This window comes from Haliotis rubra, unplaced genomic scaffold, assembly GCF_003918875.1.
Source record: "Haliotis rubra isolate DU_JTF1 unplaced genomic scaffold, ASM391887v1 Scf398, whole genome shotgun sequence".
Lineage (NCBI taxonomy): Eukaryota > Metazoa > Mollusca > Gastropoda > Lepetellida > Haliotidae > Haliotis > Haliotis rubra.
Window position 1 is genome coordinate 861329 of NW_025767077.1, and position 22700 is coordinate 884028.

The 22700-nt window shown below is 39.6% G+C and overlaps 3 long non-coding RNA genes across 3 annotated transcripts; all 3 read left to right on the forward strand.

Annotated features, from left to right (window-relative positions):
* The first annotated feature begins 1979 nt into the window (after positions 1–1979).
* Positions 1980–4660, forward strand: LOC124286996. The gene is made up of 2 exons (XR_006901169.1): positions 1980–2190; positions 4474–4660. It is a non-coding gene; the product is annotated as an uncharacterized LOC124286996 (long non-coding RNA).
* Positions 4661–8889: 4229 nt separating this feature from the next.
* LOC124286997 lies at positions 8890–19818 on the forward strand. The gene is made up of 2 exons (XR_006901170.1): positions 8890–8979; positions 19632–19818. It is a non-coding gene; the product is annotated as an uncharacterized LOC124286997 (long non-coding RNA).
* LOC124286999 lies at positions 17064–18163 on the forward strand. The gene is made up of 3 exons (XR_006901172.1): positions 17064–17121; positions 17470–17549; positions 17928–18163. It is a non-coding gene; the product is annotated as an uncharacterized LOC124286999 (long non-coding RNA).
* Positions 19819–22700: the final 2882 nt, after the last annotated feature.

Sequence of the window (22700 nt, forward strand, 5' to 3'; positions counted from 1 at the left end):
CAAGGGAAAATATATGTAGTCACTGTTGCACGTTTTTTGATGTATATTTGTTTCTCAGTGAGATATTTTATATATGAATGTATATACACATAGCCAGATGTATCTTGTGGATCAACCTTGTTGTTTGTTGTGTACATTTCTCAATAAATTATGAGAAAACATTACTTATGTGTTGGGTGTTACGTATATGATCCTACAGTTTACTTGTACTGAAGACAGGATTTCAACATATTGTTTCACTGTCACAGGTAGTTGTTGGTGATTGAGAGTGTGAATGAATGATGGTGTGAATTGTGAGGTGAGGTGAGGTGAAATGGGGTTTAATATATGACCATGTGCATGCGTGTGTATGGGTGTCGTGCCGGGAAGGCTAAAATATATTTTTCAGATGTCCCGGGAAGGCCAAAATTTATATTTTGGATTTCCTGGGAGAGCTAATTTCAAAAGGGAGTAGGGGAGTACCGCCAAAGCTAAAGATACGGTGCCGCGAAGCATAATCCATGTCGGGATTAGACAGATTTCTTTTCAAAACATTGTTATAGTAGAGTGGTTATGTTCTTTGCTTGTTTAGAACTTTATTTAAGTTGCATTGTATTTCGATGCATTTAATTATAAAAAAACATTAAAATAATAGTCGCTAGGCATAATCCATGAGTAGATAGATTTCTTTTCAAAGCATTATTATAAAAGCGTATTTATCTTCTTCGCTTGTATAGAACTTTATTTAAGTGGCGTTTGTATTTCAGATGTATTTGATTAGAAAAAAACATCAGAGCACAATAATTATCGGGAAGCTTAATAAATGTGGGGAGTAGATAAATCCAATATAACTCTCCAATGTAATATGATAATGCCTGTTTCCTTATTTATGGACATGTGTCCATCACGTTCCTCCATGCATGCATATTGTGTCCCATTACCAAGATCATTTGACACCAAGTTGGGTATTGGATGAGGTCTATATGTACATTTAAGGGTCGGTCTTTGCAATTAAACACAGTACATTTTGCTTGTGCTATGATGTTAAACACATTTGCCAAGTCACGACACGTTTCTGGTTTTGTCTTTAAAACACCCATTTTGTGTGAAAGGAGTAATTATTTGGTCTCTTCGAACCTTAGGACAAACTGATGTATTCCCAAATTCTGAACATTGTTTTTCGTTGTAAAACTGTGATGATAGGTGCATGAAGAGTGGTATATGAATAATGTCTTTGAAGAGAAGTCCCAGCTCAGTAGCCATAATTACTTGAGTTTAAGCAGCAGTCTCCCTGGTCATGGCACCACAGGGCAGAAGGAAATATGTTTCTGGTTTATTGGTCTGATCAAAAGTGTCGCTTTTCCCCTTTATTGGTATTATCTTTGTATTGTGGATTAAAGGCGTAGTTGTGCCGTATTCGAATGCCCCTTTTCGTAGACATTCAAAGACTTTCCGTAGAGTGATGGCAAACGTGCACTTGACCAGACCAAAGGGGTATTAATCTTCAGCTATACCCAATCAAAACACGCTCGCACGCACTCACGCACACACATGCATGGAGCGTCAAGTGCAGTTTGTACTTTCATTTCTAGAAAAGCATGTTACCGTTACACACAGTTTACAGTCCAGTTTACATCGAAAGTCCGGACGCTCGTGATAGAACTTGGGCGGACATCTGAAACATAATACTCTCTAAACTGGGGCCATAGGCCTGTCCACGGCTGAATGTCAATACGGCCAAATGTAAAAATATTCATGTTTCACATTACCACCCGACCCAACGATTTGTTATCTTTTTTCCACTAGAGAAAATGCAACTTTGACTCTCAAAATGTGCATGGATTTTTCACACTTCTAAGTTTTGATTTTCTATCGGGGAAAAGGTGTAAATATCCACAGAAATTAAGTGGTTTGGGACATAAAAGAAAATTAAATAAATGTGCACGCTAACTGAGAATGAGTGAAATACCGGTTGCGCTACACCAGTGACACCAGTTAAGCAGATCAGTAGTGGTACATGAAACACAAGGAAACTGAGAGTTATCTCCCTTCCGATAGTGCCGGTCGTCGCGTAGCTACCGATCTCAGCAAAACGACGCCATTGTTGTTGCTTGTATACATCTGCTGTATCTCGCCATTGTTGGTCAATCTATCTTCGATTTTGACGATCGCTTGAGTTTTTCCCCATACAGTCAAGCAGTTACGTTCAAGGTACCAATGAATCCCAGTTTTGTGACTTTGTTTCAATCTGTTGTTAAATATGGCGACTGGCCGATGTGTATCTTTACTAAGTAACTAACGATGTTAGCATTTTTGTTCTTCATGTCTGAAAAGACACCTGGCAGTGTTACGTTGATCAATATGCTTCCTTGGATACAGTAAACGTGTTCCTTCTGTTTTTAACTACTGATTTTAGAGGTTTTCTTAAAATGGCGAATCCTGTCATGAGTAACGAGCATTCTCTCAGACCGTATTACACTCGAGAGAACAGCTTATATTACTTGTACTTAACTATGACTTTCAGTGTATTTTTTATTTCAAGAATTTTCATCACTTCTCCACAACACTGAGGTCATGTTTCGCCAGTTGCTCACCACTGCTGTCACTCCTGTCCCACGTCGAGTAGGTGTGCTAAGGTTTTAGAAATAAAACTAAATTATTGAAACTGAAACTTGTATCAGCTCCTGTAGGGAACTAAAATGTAAGTCAGTCAGTATTTGTTTTCACAACAGGTCAATGTCTGAGACAAAATGCCTCGTGTCCAAGTGTTCATGTTCCATAACCTTCCATTCTTACCGTCTTTCATTACCCAGCATACAACCCGCCCTTCATATCACCCTTGTCTCATTATTTCTCTGTTCCCACTTCCCTCCCCACTAGCGTCCTTGTGTGTTCCACCCTGAGCCCCTGTCCAACCTTCCCACCTCCTACATCTCTGTCCCCGACCCAGTCCCCGCCTCTGTTTCTGTCAACATCACCGGCCAACTTATTGTGGCTGACACTGACTTTGTGGAGATAGATCTGAGCAGCGAGGCCGACACACAACCCCTCCCACCCCAATCCTTCCTGAGAGCCTTGCTGTCCCGTTTCATCCGTCTGGTGAAAAGAGTCTTCACCTCCAACAAAAACGACGTATAAAGTGCCATTTTGTGGGACATTTGTGGCAAATAAGTCACAAACAACATCTGTTATAATTTCCAGTTGTTTGTTATTTCGTTAGTAAACTTTGTTTTGTTTTTTGTTCAAATTGTTGTTTGCTGCATTATTTTGTTATATGAAGTATTCGCTACGTATGTTACATAATGGATCACAGTCAAGCATAACCCAAAGCTTCCAGTTAACCTGGGGCGGTTGGATAGCCTAGTGGTTAAAGCGTTGGCTCGTCACGCCAAAGTCCCGTGTTCGATTCCCCACTTGGGCACAATGTGTGAAGCCCATTTCTGGTGTCCTCCGCCGTGATATTGCTGGAATATTGCTAAAAGCGGCGTAAGTCTAAACTCATTCCGGCAGTCCAGTTAACCTTAAGCTTCCAGTGACAGTACAGAATTCTGCAGCCCCATTTGTCTGTCGGGGGAAACGTGTATTCTTTGCGTATACACGTCCAGAATGGGATTTGAAAATTTGTTGTGAACATTAAATACCGCCTTATTCTTAATTTCTCATGCCTTCAGATGTCCAAATACATTTTTAATCATTGAAACCTTGAAATCTAGAGATCGAAGGAGTGGTGTTTTACACTGCGCGCTGTCAGCATTATTCCTGCCATATCAGGGTGTAGGAGGTACATCATGTTGTTGACATCCAGATTCATTCCGATGGATTGGACTGTACGGTATTACCGGTATACCGGTATATTGCATATTTTCAAATGATACGTATGGCAATAGTTTCTTTTCTGAGAATTGGTATATTGGGTAAAAAACATATAAAGTTTGTTTGAATGTCTTTATGGTTTAAATTAAAATCTACACAAATATTTTCCTTCCTTATTCATTGACAAAACGGCACACTGTAATCCTATTAATTGTATTTAAAAAATAAAATCTATGACTATGCAACCTAATTTTGAGATTGCTGCTATCAGAACCATAACATATATGTTTAGGGACTTATAATGTAGAAAATAAGATTGCCATGCACAATTAGTGTCACTCACTGTCACACACTTTAGTTCCCGATATATCGCAATACGTATCGCACTACATTGCAAGACAATTTATTTGCCAATACACAACCCTATTAAGCATACAGGTTACAGTTATCACAAGTCCGTGATTTATAGCAGGTATGAAGTATTACAGTTTACCGTCTAGTGAGGTATTTTGATACTCGCCGATTGTCATCGGGATCAGGGTGGTCCAAGGTCCGGTTGTTTGTGATCTGGTCAGTGTCGTAGGTTTGCATACATTTACATTGCATGGGTCCAGTTCCAGTTGCTGTTAGTTCATATATTTTTAAGTTTCAAAGTTCATTATACAATTTATTTGTTTACAGTCCAGGAATATCAGTCGTGGGAGGTATACAGACAAGTACCAGGTTCTACATCAATGATGTGACAGGCAATACCCAGCGACTGATGTATCCAGTACAGTTGACAGCCGGTATCGCGTCTCCAAACTCGAGACCTTGTACAAGATTTTTCAGTTCAGAGAATATGTAATAAACTCGTTTCTGAAGTTCATCTCGTTGTTATGTGATCCTTCTGTACAAGAATTGTTACAAGAATTCCGGAGTGTTATGGGGAATACAACGAATTGTTATGGGAATTCCAGAGTGTTATCGAGAATACAACGAATTGTTATGGGAATTCCGGAGTGTTATGGAGAATGCAACAGATTGTTATGGGAATTCTGGAGTGTTATGGGGAATACAACGAATTGTTATGGGAATTCTGGAGCGTTATGGGGAATACAACGAATTGTTATGGAAATTCTGGATTGTTATGGGGAATACAACGAATTGTTATGGGAATTCTGGAGTGTTATGGAGAATACAACGAATTGTTATGGGGAATTCAACGAATTTTTATGGGAATTCCGGAGTGTTATGGGGAATACAACGAAATGTTATGGGAATTCTGGAGTGTTATGGAGAATACAACGAATTGTTATGGGAATTCCGGAGTGTTATGGGGAATACAACGAATTGTTATGGGAATTCAACGGAGTGTTATGGGGAATACAACGAATTGTTATGGAAATTCCGGATTGTTATGGGGAATACAACGGATTGTTATGGGAATTCCGGAGTGTTATGGGGAATACAACGGATTGTTATGGGAATTCCGGATTGTTATGGGAATTCAATAAGCATGCGTGTTTCAAATTTGTCTCGTTTTAGTGGTAAGTATTGACATTTCGCTACCGAACGACACCATTGTTGTTGCTAGAATACATCTGCTTTATCTCGCCATTGTCAGTCTATATCTTCCTTCGATTTTGAACTACGCTTGAGTTTAGTAACATGCAGTCAAGTAGTTACTTTCAAGGTACCAATTATTCCCGGTTTGAGGACTTTGTCCCACTGTTCAGTGTGGTTGATGGGCCGATGTGTAGCCTACTGCCAGCATTTTTGTTCGCCATCAGCTGATGAAATACCAGCGTCTTGAGCATGCACTAGTTGCACTAGTTGAACGGATTTCGTATATCAACATTTAGGTGTGTACGTTGACAAACGTAAGGGGCCTACTAACGTTCATTGATTCATTCATTCATAGGATATTTATATATAGCGCACATATCCTCACAACTAGTGCATGCTCAAGGCGCTGGTATTTCATCAGCTGATTTTAAGCAGCAGTCTCCCTGGTCATGGCACCACAGGGCAGAAGGAAATATGTTCCTGGTTTATTGGTCTGACCAAAAGTGTCGCTTTTCCCCTTTATCGGTATTATCTTTGTATTATGGATTAAAGGCGTAGTTGTGCCGTATTCGAATTCCCCTTTTCGTAGACATTCAAAGACTTTCTGTGGAGTGATGGCAAACGTACACTTGACCAGACCTAAAGGCTATTAATCTTCAGCTATACCCAATCAAAACAAGCTCGCACGCACTCACGCACAAACGCATATCAGCACACACATGCATGGAGCGTCAAGTGCAGTTTGTACTTTCATTTCTGGAAAAGTATGTTACCGTTACACGCACTTTACAGTCCAGTTTACATCGAAAGTCCGGACGCTCGGGACAGAACTTGAGCGGACTTCGGAAACATAATACTCTCTTAACTGGGACCAAAGGCCTCTCCCCGACTGAATGTCAATACGGCCAAATGTAAAATTATTCTTGTTTCACATTACCACCCCACCCAAAACTTCGACCCGACCCAACGATTTTTATAAAAAATTTACACTAGAGAAAATGCAACTTTGACTCTCAAAATGTGCATGGATTTTCACACTTCTAAGTTTTGATTTTCTATCCGAGAAAAGGAGTAAAAATCCACAGAAATTAAGTGGTTTTGGACATAAAAGAAAATAGAATCCGCCCGACCGACCCATATTTTTTTTTAAAAAAGTGATGAATAACAAGAATATTGTTTTTATGTGGCCTTACAATGCCTTTTTCTACAATTTCATAAACAGCAATGGCTGGTAGATTTGGGCTGTTGAAAAATTGATCATTTACACTCGTTATGAGGAACGCTAGCGATGCGCTCCCGCAGCCACGTGTAATACATATTTCACCCTGTTTGGCTACAAGCCTATTGACTAAATCACTCATTCTCACTCAACCTGCACATTGACTCTATTGCGTTGTCGCATGATTGTAAGTGCGAAAATATTGATAGTTTGGAAATAAAGATACATTGGGTATTATGTGTTAATTTACCATTACCATTTCCACAATACATGAAAAGTATATTCTTACGATATGCAAAACATCCCATTTAAGTGACTGCCGCCTCCGTGGTGTAGTGGTTAGAGCGTCCGCCCGGAGAGCGGAAGGTCGCGGGTTCGATCCCCGACCGCGTCATACCAAAAGACGTTAAAATATGGTACTTGTTGGTCCCTGCCTGGCGCTCGGCATAAATGGGTACATCAAGGACTAGTCGGCTCGGAGTCAGTATAATGTGTCTGAGTGGGGTATTCATGCTTCACTGCGGCATGGTATCTCGGTGGGCTAGCACTATAAAACCAGCTTAAGTCTGGGCTAGTACAAGCAGCCGCACGTACGCATACACACGCATACACGTCGTCATATGAGCGAAATATTCTCAAGCACGACGTAAAACCCAATTTCACCTCACCTCCCATTTAAGTTAAACGTTGCATGTCGCCAGCGAGGGTGTATATATTTGTTGCATCAAAAATAACACTAGTGATAGTGAATGTAATCTTTTATGCATCACGTGGAAGATATCATGCTGAATGTTACTGTGAGTTGGCCATTTAACCTAATATTTGAGATTTTAATGAAATTCCACTGTCGACAATTCTTTGAAGATACAATGCATATACAGTATAGACAAGGGTGTATTTTACGTTACGACGTTATAAGACCTTATACATAACATGAGCACATCTATATGATCATCTGGTAAGAAGTATGCAACCTAGTTCCATTTCCCGTCTCCTATATTTGCACTTTATCATTTGTTTAACTTGCGTGGCTCAAAATAATCACTGATGTATGTTACGTTACGTATTCCACGTTACAGTACTTTACGTTACTTATTATACGTTACGGTATTTTTACGTTACAGTTCCATATATGGCTGTTTAACATCACATAATGTGCATACGCCACTAACAAATTTGATGACGCCATGAAAACATGTTGCGTCATTCATGCCGATTTCAATGTGCGTGCTGCTCATGATCTGAAGCTGTGAGGGGTTAAATCATCGGTATGTAAGTACTGAACTTTCAACCTTATGATTCTTGTATATGTGTACAAGTCAAACTGTTAAACGTTTATCAGTGCGTGTAATGAAGATAGTCTAATGAGATGTATCAGGTATAATCATGCTCGGTAATGAAAAACATACTGAAATTATCGTATGTCATTCGTAACGTAAAATACAGTTGCTGTAACGTAATATACAGTTAGATTGTACTGGTGTTAAATGACCACAATACCTATATAATCCAACGTTTGTTGCTAAACGTTTGCTAGAGATATGTTATTCATTTATTTGTATTTGCAGTTTTCTTAAAATGACAAAAAAAACTGCAGCCGTTATGTTTGACAGTATTTTACGTTACAGTTGCATTAAATGTTTATTACCTTACAGTGATACATTTGATAACCACTATGGAGCAAATAACTATATTTCCAGGTCGCATAACTCCTCGACGTTGTCTATACATATAGAAATGCCAGTGTAAGGCTTTCAATATTACTTTAGATGAACTAGAGAATCTATTTGGAAATTCTTGTTTGAAGTTCCACCAATTGCCAGTATAACGGTCAAATTCTCTATAACATCTGATTACGCTTTTGGTTTATTTGTGTTGAAATTAACTCTAGTTTGTTAAAGGATTTTAGGAAAGAATTAAAACAAGTTGTACTATAGTTTTACATATATCTAACATTAAATTATTTTGTGTGACGTAAAATAAACTATAAGATACCCCAAATGCTAGTAACTGCCGTTTATTAACAAACCATAAAGACATTGTATCCTATCCTTCTGTACATAGGTCAAGTAAATAATACTTGTCGTTGTCATATCGAAGAATTTGTGTTCAGATAAAAAAAAATTCGATTTCCATGATCACAAATGTGCACGCTAACTGAGAATGAGTGAAATACTGGTTGCGCTACACCAGTGACACCAGTTAAGCAGATCAGTAGTGGTACATGAAACTCAAGGAAGCTGAGAGTTACCTCCCTTCCGATAGTGCCGGTCGTCGCGTAGCTACCGATCTCAGCAAAACGACGCCATTGTTGTTGCTTGTATACATCTGCTGTATCTCGCCATTGTTGGTCAATATCTATCTTCGATTTTGACGATCGCTTGAGTTTTTCCCCATACAGTCCAGCAGTTACGTTCAAGGTACCAATGAATCCCAGTTTTGTGACTTTGTTTCAGTCTGTTGTTAAATATGGCGACTGGCCGATGTGTATCTTTACTAACGATGTTAGCATTTTTGTTCTTGATGTCTGAAAAGACCCCTGGCAGTGTTACGATTATCAGTATGCTTCCTGGGATACAGTAAACGTGTTCCTTCTGTTTTTAACATCAGATTTTAGAGGTTTTCTTAAAATGGCGAATCCTGTCATGTGTAACGAACATTCTCTCAGACCGTATTACACTCGAGGGAACAGCTTATATTAATGACGAATCCTGTCATGTATAACGAACATTCTCTCAGACCGTATTACACTCGAGGGAACAGCTTATATTAATGACGAATCCTGTCATGTATAACGAACATTCTCTCAGACCGTATTACACCCGAGGGAACAGCTTATATTAATGACGAATCCTGTCATGTGTAACGAGCATTCTCTCAGACCGTATTACACTCGAGGGAACAGCTTATATTAATGACGAATCCTGTCATGTAAAACGAACATTCTCTCAGACCGTATTACACCCGAGGGAACAGCTTATATTGGCCTACCTTTAGAATACAGCACCACAAACTTTAAAAATACGTCATAATACCCTTTTACGTAATGTAATGTGATTTTGTTCGAAAGCACGATCTCTAAACAATGCCCTATGACGCCTGCATGGCAACACGGTTGTCTGGCTCAGCGAGTGCGTATGAGCTCCGCTCACTGGTGTTTCATCTCTACGAGCTATGTCATTGCATAAGGCCAACGATGTTGAGAGTTTCCAGTAGTTGTATACCGGCGGATGCGCAATATTTTGCAAGCACCAGTTTGAAATATTTTTCTTTTTTCACTAATACGCTCATATTTATTTGTATTACGGGCTGCTGGGGTGTTAAGTGTTGTGTATTTTGTATTTTGTAATTTTTTAAATTTACATATATATTTTTGTCATTCAGTAATTTGCACCATTACATAGAAAAGTGTTTTATTAGTATTTTTTATTTCGAAGCGGTAATAATGCATTGCACTAGAAACGCCAGTCGTGTTTGTGCCGGTTCTGTCAATGCATTCTATTTATTAGGATTAATTCAAGGGATTAGGGTTAGGGCTGGGGCTAGGATTAGGATTAGGGTTTAGGGTTTAGGGTTTAGGGTTGGGGTTGGGGTTGGGGTTGGGGACCTAATGCAATATAGTAGGTACATGTCCGGTGGTTCGGTCAATGCATTCTATTTATTAGGATTATTTCAAGGGGTTAGGGTTAGGGTTAGGGCTGAGGGTTTAGGGTTAGGGTTTAGGGACCTAATCCAATATAGTAGGTACATGTCCGGTGTAATACGTGAGTACCATTTGTTGTTTTTCTTTTTTGCATTTTAATACTTTTTTTTCACACAAAAACGGGAAACCAAAAACGTCGAAAGTACATTATGAAATGGGTTAATGTAGAAATTTTGGGCTAATGGAAATTGGCCTGGAATTTGCACTGAAGCCTCTTTCACACGCAACATAAATTTTGTAAAGTAATGATTCGAAGGCTAACTCACCCTCGTGCCGTCACTACACATGCTCATGTCTCCCTCGTTCCTTATTGCGATCCACATTATCCTTACAGTGTTCCCTACATCACTTTTCTGTCACAAAATCACAGATTTATATAAAAGCGCGTCATTCATGCATACGCCGTGAAATCTACGTCTGACGCCTGACGTCAACAACCCTTTTCCGTTTGAGGCATATCGGCTCATTCCACGCCACACGTTAATTTGTAGATTACGGAATGGGACGAGTGTGCCAAATGGCATCGGATCCATTCGGCAACTGTCCGTAGAATAAAATCGCATGACACCAAGTCTACCCGTAGCATTCGTAATTGTCCGTGACCTATTCGACTCTTTCCGTTCATTTCCGTGACGTCACAGGAATGACTCGATAAATTTGCACAGTTTGCAACAGTGTGGACGTAGCTCAGTCGGTTAGCTGTCGAGCTATCAATCCGAAGGTCGCGGGTTCGCGTCCGACGGGTTCTCATAAACTGGTTGCTTGTCTTAATGACACGTGACCTATGGCAGAGATCGTCCTCACGAGAAGTTGTGGTGCTGTATTCTAAAGGTGCTCCCTTATATTAATGACGAATCCTGTCATGTGTAACGAGCATTCTCTCAGACCGTATTACACCCGAGAGAACAGCTTATATTACTTGTACTGAACTATGACTTTCAGTGTATTCTTTATTTCAAGACTTTTCATCACTTCTCCACAACACAGAAGTCATGTTTCACCAGTTGCTCACCACTGCTGTCACTCCTGTCCCACGTCGAGTAGGTGTGCTAAGGTTTTAGAATAAAACTAAACTATTGAAACTGAAACTTGTATCAGCTCCTGTAGGGAACTAAAATGTAAGTCACTCAGTATTTGTTTTCACAACAGGTCAATGTCTGAGACAAAATGCCTCGTGTCCAAGTGTTCATGTTCCATAACCTCTTCCTGTATGGCCAATTGTTCCGGTACACATGCATTACACCGGACCCTAACCCTCTCTAAATAATCCTAATGAATAAAATATATTGACCGTGGCAAGCAAATGGCTGTTGTGTCCGGTATGATGCATTCTTACTGTCTTTCATTACCCAGCATACAACCCGCCCTTCATATCACCCTTGTCTCATTATTTCTCTGTTCCCACTTCCCTCCCCACCAGCGTCCTTGTGTGTTCCACCCTGAACCCCTGTCCAACCTTCCCACCTCCTACATCTCTGTCCCCGACCCAGTCCCCGCCTCTGTTTCTGTCAACATCACCGGCCAAGTTATTGTGGCTGACACTGACTTTGTGGAGATAGATCTGAGCAGTGAGGCAGACACACAACCCCTCCCACCCCAATCCTTCCTGAGAGCCTTGCTGTCCCGTTTCATCCGTCTGGTGAAAAGAGTCTTCACCTCCAACAAAAACGACGTATAAAGTGCCATTTTGTGGGACATTTGTGGCAAATAAGTTACAAACAACACCTGTTATAATTTCTAGATGTTTGTTATTTCGTTAGTAAACTTTTGTTTTGTTTTTTGTTCAAATTGTTGTTTGCTGCATTATTTTGTTATATGAAGTATTCGCTACTTATGTTACATAATGGATCACAGTCAAGCATAACCCAAAGCTTCCAGTGACATTACAGAATTCTGCAGGGCAATTTGTCTGTCGGGAAAACGTTTGTAGATCTCCACAGGTTTGTGACATCATGGCGAAAACGTATAGTATATGCAATAGGTGCGTTTTGTTCGCGTATACACATCCAGAATGGGATTTGAAAATTTGTTGTGAACATTAAATACCGCCTTATTCTTAATTTCTCATGCCATCAGATGTCCAAATACATTTTAAATCATTGAAACCTTGAAATCTAGAGATGGAAGGAGTGTTTTACACTGCTGTTAGCATTATTCCGGCCATATCAGGGTGTAGGAGGTACATCATGTTGTTGACATCCGGATTATATATGGCAGCCGTTCCTGCTTCATTCCGACGGATTGTGATGATTTAAGCATAAGGACTACACGGTATTACCGGTATACCGGTATATTGCATATTTTCAAATGATACGTATGGCAATAGTTTTTTCTGAGATTGGTATATTGGGTAAAGAACATAAAGTTTTTGTGAGTGTGTTTATGGTTTAAATTAAAATCTACACAGACTTTCATTCACAACAAATATTTCCCTTCCTTATTTAATGACAAAACGGCATACTGTAATCCTATTAATTGTATTTAAAAAATAAAATCCATGACTATGCAACCTAATTTTGAGATTGCTGCTATCAGAACCATAACATATGTCTAGGGACTTATAATGTAGAAAATAAGATTGCCATGCACAATTAGTGTCACTCACTGTCACACACTTAAGTTCCCGATATATCGCAATACGTATCGCACTACATTGCAAGACAATTTATTTGCTAATACACAGCCCTATTAAGCATACAGGTTACAGTTATCACAAGTCCGTGATTTATAGCAGGTATGAAGTATTACAGTTTACCGTCTAGTGAGGTATTTTGATACTCGCCGATTGTCATCGTGATCAGGGTGGTCCAACGTCCGGTTGTTTGTGATCTGGTCAATGTGACGTAGGTTTGCATACATTTACATTACATGGGTTCAGTTCCAGTTGCTGTAAGTTCATATATTTTCAAGTTTCAAAGTTCATTATACAATTTATTTGTTTACAGTCCAGGAATATCAGTCGTGGGAGAGATACAGACAAATATCAGGTTCTAAATCCATGATGTGACAGACAATGCCCAGCGACTGATGTAACCAGTACAGTTGACAGCCGGTATCGCGTCTCCAAACTCGAGACCTTGTACAAGATTTTTCAGTTCAGAGAATAAGTAATAAACTCGTTTCTGAAGTTCATCTTGTTGTTGTGTGATCCTTCTATATTTTGCGGTATTTAGCGGTATAGGAAATACTGGGAATCTGAGGGTTATCTCCCTCTCGGTTATGCCGTTCGTTGCTTAGCTACCGAACGACACCATTGTTGTTGCTAGAATACATCTGCTTTATCTCGCCATTGTCAGTCTATATGTTCCTTCGATTTTGAACTACGCTTGAGTTTAGTAACATGCAGTCAAGTAGTTACTTTCAAGGTACCAATTATTCACGTTTTAGGACTTTGTCCCACTGTTCAGTGTGGTTGATGGGCCGATGTGTACTGCCAGCATTTTTGTTCGCCAACAGCTGATGAAATACCAGCGCCTTGAGCATGCACTAGTTGCACTAGTTGAACAGATTTCGTATATCAACATTTAGGTGTGTACGTTGACAAACGTAAGGGGCCTGCTAACGTTCATTGATTCATTCATTCATAGGATATTTATATATAGCGCACATATCCTCACAACTAGTGCATGCTCAAGGCGCTGGTATTTCATCAGCTGATTTTAAGCAGCAGTCTCCCTGGTCATGGCACCACAGGGCAGAAGGAAATATGTTCCTGGTTTATTGGTCTGACCAAAAGTGTCGCTTTTCCCCTTTATCGGTATTATCTTTGTATTATGGATTAAAGGCGTAGTTGTGCCGTATTCGAATTCCCCTTTTCGTAGACATTCAAAGACTTTCTGTGGAGTGATGGCAAACGTACACTTGACCAGACCTAAAGGCTATTAATCTTCAGCTATACCCAATCAAAACAAGCTCGCACGCACTCACGCACAAACGCATATCAGCACACACATGCATGGAGCGTCAAGTGTAGTTTGTACTTTCATTTCTGGAAAAGTATGTTACCGTTACACGCACTTTACAGTCCAGTTTACATCGAATGTCCGGACGCTCGGGACAGAACTTGAGCGGACTTCGGAAACATAATACTCTCTTAACTGGGACCAAAGGCCTCTCCCCGGCTGAATGTCAATACGGCCAAATGTAAAATTATTCTTGTTTCACATTACCACCCCACCCAAAACTTCGACCCAACCCAACGATTTAAAAAAAAATATTACACTAGAGAAAATGCAACTTTGACTCTCAAAGTGTGCATGGATTTTCACACTTCTAAGTTTTGATTTTCTATCGGAGAAAAGGAGTAAAAATCCACAGAAATTAAGTGGTTTGGGACATAAAAGAAAATAGAATCCGCCCGACCGACCCATATTTTTTTGAAAAAGTGATGAATAACAAGAATATTGTTTTTATGTGGCCTTACAATACCTTTTTTCTACAATTTCATAAACATCAATGGCTGGTAGATTTGGACTGTTGAAAAATTGATCATTTACACTCGTTATCAGGAACGCTAGCGATGCGCTCCCGCAGCCACGTGTAATACATATTTCACCCTGTTTGGCTACAAGCCGATTGACTAAATCACTCATTCTCACTCAACCTGCACATTGACTCTATTGCCTTGTCGCATGATTGTAAGTGCAAAAATATTGATAGTTTGGAAATAAAGATACATTGGGTATTATGTGTTAATTTACCATTACCATTTCCATAATACATGAAAAGTATATTCTTACGATATGCAAAACATCCCATTTAAGTGACTGCCGCCGTGGTGTAGTGGTTAGAGCGTCCGCCCGGAGAGGGGAAGGTCGCGGGTTCGATCCCCGACCGCGTCATACCAAAAGACGTTAAAATATGGTACTTGTTGGTCCCTGCCTGGCGCTCGGCATAAATGGGTACATCAAGGACTAGTCGGCTCGGAGTCAGTATAATGTGTCTGAGTGGTGTATTCATGCTTCACTGCGGCATGGTATCTCGGTGGGCTAGCACTATAAAACCAGCTTAAGTCTGGGCTAGTACAAGCAGCCGCACGTACGCATACACACGCATACACGTCGTCATATGAGCGAAATATTCTCAAGCACGACGTAAAACCCAATTTCACCTCACCTCCCATTTAAGTTAAACGTTGCATGTCGCCAGCGAGGGTGTATATATTTGTTGCATCCAAAATAACACTAGTGATAGTGAATGTAATCTTTTATGCATCACGTGGAAGATATCATGCTGAATGTTACTGTGAGTTGGCCATTTAACCTAATATTTGAGATTTTAATGAAATTCCACTGTCGACAATTCTTTGAAGATACAATGTATATACAGTATAGACAAGGGTGTATTTTACGTTACGACGTTATAAGACCTTATACATAACATGAGCACATCTATATGATCATCTGGTAAGAAGTATGCAACCTAGTTCCATTTCCCGTCTCCTATATTTGCACTTTATCATTTGTTTAACTTGCGTGGCTCAAAATAATGACTGATGTATTTACGTTACGTATTCCACGTTATGGTACTTTACGTTACTTATTCCACGTTACGGTATTTTACGTTACAGTTCCATATATGGCTGTTTAACATCACATAATGTGCATACGCCACTAACAAATTTGATGACGCCATGAAAACATGTTGCGTCATTCATGCCGATTTCAATGTGCGTGCTGCTTATGATCTGAAGCTCTGAGGGGTTAATTGATCGGTATGTAAGTACTGAACTTTCAACCTTATGATTCTTGTATATGTGTACAAGTCAAACTGTTAAACGTTTATCAGTGCGTGTAATGAAGATATTCTAATGAGATGTATCAGGTATAATCATGCTCGGTAATGAAAAACATACTGAAATTACCATATGTCATTCGTAACGTAAAATACAGTTGCTGTAACGTAATATACAGTTAGATTGTACTGGTGTTAAATGAACACAAATTCCTATATAATCCAACGTTTGTTGCTAAACGTTTGTTAGAGATATGTTATTTTATTTATTTGTATTTGCAGTTTTCTGAAAATGACAAAAAAAACTGCAGCCGTTATGTTTGACAGTATTTTACGTTACAGTTGTATTAAATGTTTATTACCTTACAGTGATACATTTGATAACCACTATGGAGCAAATAACTATATTTCCAGGTCGCATAACTCCTCGACGTTGTCTATACATATAGAAATACCCGTGTAAGACATCCAGTATTACTTCAGATGAACTAGAGAATCTATTTGGAAATTCTTGTTTGAAGTTTCAATATAACGGTCAAATTCTATATAACATCTGATTACTTTTTTGATTAATTTGTGTTGAAATTAACTTCAGTTTGTTAAAGGATTTTAGCAAAGAATTAAAACAAGTTGTACTATAGTTTTACATATATCTAACATTAAATTATTTTGTGTGACGTAAAATAAACTATAAAATACCCCAAATGCTAGTAACTATCGTTTATTAGGAACCATAAGACATTGTATCCTATCCTTCTGTACATAGGTCAAGTAAATAATACTTGTCGTTGTCATATCGAAGAAATTGTGTTCAGTTAAAAAAAATCCCATTTCCATGATCACAAATGTGCACGCTAACTGAGAATGAGTTAATAGAAATACCGGTTGCGCTACACCAGTGACACCAGTTGAGCAGATCAGTAGTGGTACATGAAACACAAGGAAGCTGAGAGTTATCTCCCTTCCGATAGTGCCGGTCGTCGCGTAGCTACCGATCTCAGCAAAACGACGCCATTGTTGTTGCTTGTATACATCTGCTGTATCTCGCCATTGTTGGTCAATAGCTATCTTCGATTTTGACGATCGCTTGAGTTTTTCCCCATACACTCCAGCAGTTACGTTCAAGGTACCAATGAATCCCAGTTTTGTGACTTTGTTTCAGTCTGTTGTTAAATATGGCGACTGGCCGATGTGTATCTTTACTAACGATGTTAGCATTTTTGTTCTTGATGTCTGAAAAGACCCCTGTCAGTGTTACGTTGATCAATATGCTTCCTTAGATACTGTAAACGTGTTCCTTCTGTTTTTAACATCAGATTTTAGAGGTATTTTTAAAATGGCGAATCCTGTCATGTGTAACGAGCATTCTCTCAGACCGTATTACACTCGAGAGAACAGCTTATATTAATGACGATTAATGTCTCCAATGCCTACTTTACATAACTATGACTTTCAGTGTATTCATTATTTCAAGAATTTTCATCACTTCTCCACAACACAGAAGTCATGTTTCACCAGTTGCTCACCACTGCTGTCACTCCTGTCCCACGTCGAGTAGGTGTGCTAAGGTTTTAGAATAAAACTAAATTATTGAAACTGAAACTTGTATCAGCTCCTGTAGGGAACTAAAATGTAAGTCACACAGTATTTGTTTTCACAACAGGTCAATGTCTGAGACAAAATGCCCCGTGTCCAAGTGTTCATGTTCCATGACCTTCTCCTGTATGGCCAATTGTTCCGGTACACATGCATTACACCGGACCCTAACCCTCTCTAAATAATGCTAATGAATAAAATATATTGACCGTGGCAAGAAAATGGCTGTCGTGTCCGGTATGATGCATTCTTACCGTCTTTCCTTACCCAGCATACAACCCGCCCTTCATATCACCCTTGTCTCATTATTTCTCTGTTCCCACTTCCACCCACCAGCGTCCTTGTGTGTTCCACCCTGAGCCCCTGTCCAACCTTCCCACCTCCTACATCTCTGTCCCCGACCCAGTCCCCGCCTCTGTTTCTGTTAACATCACCGGCCAAGTTATTGTGGCTGACACTGACTTTGTGGAGATAGATCTGGGCAGTGAGGCAGACACACAACCCCGCCCACCCCAGTCCTTCCTGAGAGCCTTGCTGTCCCGTTTCATCCGTCTGGTGAAAAGAGTCTTCACCTCCAACAAAAAAACGACGTATAAAGTGCCATTTTGTGGGACATTTGTGGCAAATATGTCACAAACAACACCTGTTATAATTTCCAGTTGTTTGTTATTTCGTTAGTAAACTTTGTTTTGTTTTGTGTTCAAATTGTTGTTTGCTGCATTATTTTGTTATATGAAGTATTCACTACTTATGTTACATAATGGATCACAGTCAAGCATAACCATAAGCTCCCAGTGACATTACAGAATTTTGCAGCCCCATTTTGTCTGTCGGGAAACGTTTGTAGATCTCCACAGGTCTGTGACATCATGGCGAAAACGTATAGTATATGCAATAGGTGCGTTTTGTTCGCGCATACACATCCAGAATGGGATTTGAAAATTTGTTGTGAACATAAAATACCGCCTTATTCTTAATTTCTCATGCCACCTGATGTCCAAATACATTTTTAATCATTGAAACCTTGTAATCTAGAGATCGAAGGAGTGGTGTTTTACACTGCTGTTAGCATTATTCCGGCCATATCAGGGTGTAGGAGGTACATCAAGTTGGTGACATCCGGATTATATATGGCAGCCGTTCCTGCTTCATTCGGGGCGGTGGGGTAGTCTAGTGGTTAAAGCGTTGGCTCGTCACGCCGAAGACCCGGGTTCGAATCCCCACATGGGTACAATGAGTTAAGCCCATTTCTGGTGTCCCCCGCCGTGATATTGCTGGAATATTGCTAAAAGCGGCGTAAAACCAAACTCTGTCAGTCAGTCCTGCTTCATTCCGACGGATTGTGATGATTTAAGCATAAGGACTACACGGTATTACCGGTATACCGGTATATTGCATATTTTCAAATGATACGTGTGGCAATAGTTTTTTTTTTCTGAGAATTGGTATATTTGGTAAAAAACATATAAAGTTTATTTGAATGTCTTTATGGTTTAAATTAAAATCTACACAGACTTTCACTCACAACAAATATTTTCCTTCCTTATTCAATGACAAAACGGCACACTGTAATCCTACAAATTGTATTTAAAAAATAAAATCCATGATTTTGAGATTGCTGCTATCAGAACCATTACATATATGTTAAGGGACTTATAATGTAGAAAATAAGATAGCCATGCACAATTAGTGTCACTCACTGGCAAACACTTAAGTTCCGATATATCGCAATACGTATCGCACTACATTGCAAAACAATTTATTTGCCAATACACAGCCCTATTAAGCATACAGGTTACAGTTATCACAAGTCCGTGATTTACAGCAGGTATGAAGTATTTACAGTTTACACTCTAGTGAGGTATTTTGATACTCGCCGATTGTCATTTTAATCTTGGTTGTCCAAGGTCCGGTTGTTTGTGATCTGGTCAGTGTGACGTAGGTTTGCATACATTTACATTACATGGGTTCAGTTCCAGTTGCTGTAAGTTCATATATTTTCAAGTTTCAAAGTTCATTATACAATTTATTTGTTTACAGTCCAGGAATATCAGTCGTGGGAGAGATACAGACAAGTACCAGGTTCTACATCCATGATGTGACAGACAATGCCCAGCGACTGATGTAACCAGTACAGTTGACAGCCGGTATCGTGTCTCCAAACTCGAGACCTTGTACAAGATTTTTCAGTTCAGAGAATAAGTAATAAACTCGTTTCTGAAGTTCATCTCGTTGTTGTGTGATCCTTCTATATTTTGCGGTATTTAGCGGTATAGGAAATACTGGGAATCTGAGGGTTATCTCCCTCTCGGTTATGCCGTTCGTTGCTTAGCTACCGAACGACACCATTGTTGTTGCTAGAATACATCTGCTTTATCTCGCCATTGTCAGTCTATATCTTCCTTCGATTTTGAACTACGCTTGAGTTTAGTAACATGCAGTCAAGTAGTTTCTTTCAAGGTACCAATTATTCCCGGTTTTAGGACTTTGTCCCACTGTTCAGTGTGGTTGATGGGCCGATGTGTACTGCCAGCATTTTTGTTCGCCATCAGCTGATGAAATACCAGCGCCTTGAGCATGCACTAGTTGCACTAGTTGAACAGATTTCGTATATCAACATTTAGGTGTGTACGTTGACAAACGTAAGGGGCCTACTAACGTTCATTGATTCATTCATTCATAGGATATTTATATATAGCGCACATATCCTCACAACTAGTGCATGCTCAAGGCGCTGGTATTTCATCAGCTGATTTTAAGCAGCAGTCTCCCTGGTCATGGCACCACAGGGCAGAAGGAAATATGTTCCTGGTTTATTGGTCTGACCAAAAGTGTCGCTTTTCCCCTTTATCGGTATTATCTTTGTATTGTGGATTAAAGGCGTAGTTGTGCCGTATTCGAATTCCCCTTTTCGTAGACATTCAAAGACTTTCTGTGGAGTGATGGCAAACGTACACTTGACCAGACCTAAAGGCTATTAATCTTCAGCTATACCCAATCAAAACACGCTCGCACGCACTCACGCACAAACGCATATCAGCACACACATGCATGGAGCGTCAAGTGCAGTTTGTACTTTCATTTCTGGAAAAGCATGTTACCGTTACACGCACTTGACAGTCCAGTTTACATCGAAAGTCCGGACGCTCGGGACAGAACTTGAGCGGACTTCGGAAGCATAATACTCTCTTAACTGGGACCAAAGGCCTCTCCCCGACTGAATGTCAATACGGCCTAATGTAAAATTATTCTTGTTTCACATTACCACCCGACCCAAAACTTCGACCCAACCCAACGATTTTTAAAAAAAAATTACACTAGAGAAAATGCAACTTTGACTCTCAAAGTGTGCATGGATTTTCACACTTCTATGTTTTGATTTTCTATCGGAGAAAAGGAGTAAAAATCCACAGAAATTAAGTGGTTTGGGACATAAAAGAAAATAGAATCCGTCCGACCGACCCATATTTTTTTGAAAAAGTGATGAATAACAAGAATATTGTTTTTATGTGGCCTTACAATGCCTTTTTTCTACAATTTCATAAACAGCAATGGCTGGTAGATTTGGGCTGTTGAAAAATTGATCATTTACACTCGTTATCAGGAACGCTAGCGATGCGCTCCCGCAGCCACGTGTAATACATATTTCACCCTGTTTGGCTACAAGCCTATTGACTAAAGCACTCATTCTCACTCAACCTGCACATTGACTCTATTGCGTTGTCGCATGATTGTAAGTGCAAAAATATTGATAGTTTGGAAATAAAGATACATTGGGTATTATGTGTTAATTTACCATTACCATTTCCATAATACATGAAAAGTATATTCTTACGATATGCAAAACATCCCATTTAAGTGACTGCTGCCGTGGTGTAGTGGTTAGAGCGTCCGCCCGGAGAGCGGAAGGTCGCGGGTTCGATCCCCGACCGCGTCATACCAAAAGACGTTAAAATATGGTACTTGTTGGTCCCTGCCTGGCGCTCGGCATAAATGGGTACATCAAGGACTAGTCGGCTCGGAGTCAGTATAATGTGTCTGAGTGGGGTATTCATGCTTCACTGCGGCATGGTATCTCGGTGGGCTAGCACTATAAAACCAGCTTAAGTCTTGGCTAGTACAAGCAGCCGCACGTACGCATACACACGCATATACGTCGTCATATGAGCGAAATATTCTCAAGCACGACGTAAAACCCAATTTCACCTCACCTCCCATTTAAGTTAAACGTTGCATGTCGCCAGCGAGGGTGTATATATTTGTTGCATCAAAAATAACACTAGTGATAGTGAATGTAATCTTTTATGCATCACGTGGAAGATATCATGCTGAATGTTACTGTGAGTTGGCCATTTAACCTAATATTTGAGATTTTAATGAAATTCCACTGTCGACAATTCTTTGAAGATACAATGCATATACAGTATAGACAAGGGTGTATTTTACGTTACAACGTTATAAGACCTTATACATAACATGAGCACATCTATATGATCATCTGGTAAGAAGTATGCAACCTAGTTCCATTTCCCGTCTCCTATATTTGCACTTTATCATTTGTTTAACTTGCGTGGCTCAAAATAATGACTGATGTTTTTACGTTACGTATTGCACGTTACGGTACTTTACGTTACTTATTCCACTTTACGGTATTTTACGTTACAGTTCCTTATATGGCTGTTTAACATCACATAATGTGCATACGCCACTAACAAATTTGATGACGCCATGAAAACATGTTGCGTCATTCATGCCGATTTCAATGTACGAGTTGCTCATGAGCTGAAGCTCTGAGGGGTTAATTCATCGGTATGTAAGTACTGAAGTTTCAACCTTATGATTCTTGTATATGTGTACAAGTCAAACTGTTAAACGTTTATCAGTGCGTGTAATGAAGATATTCTAATGAGATGTATCAGGTATAATCATGCTCGGTAATGAAAAACATACTGAAATTACCATATGTTATTCGTAACGTAAAATACAGTTGCTGTAACGTAATATACAGTCAGATTGCACTGGTGTTAAATGAACACAAATTCCTATATAATCCAACGTTTGTTGCTAAACGTTTGTTAGAGATATGTTATTTATTTATTTGTATTTGCA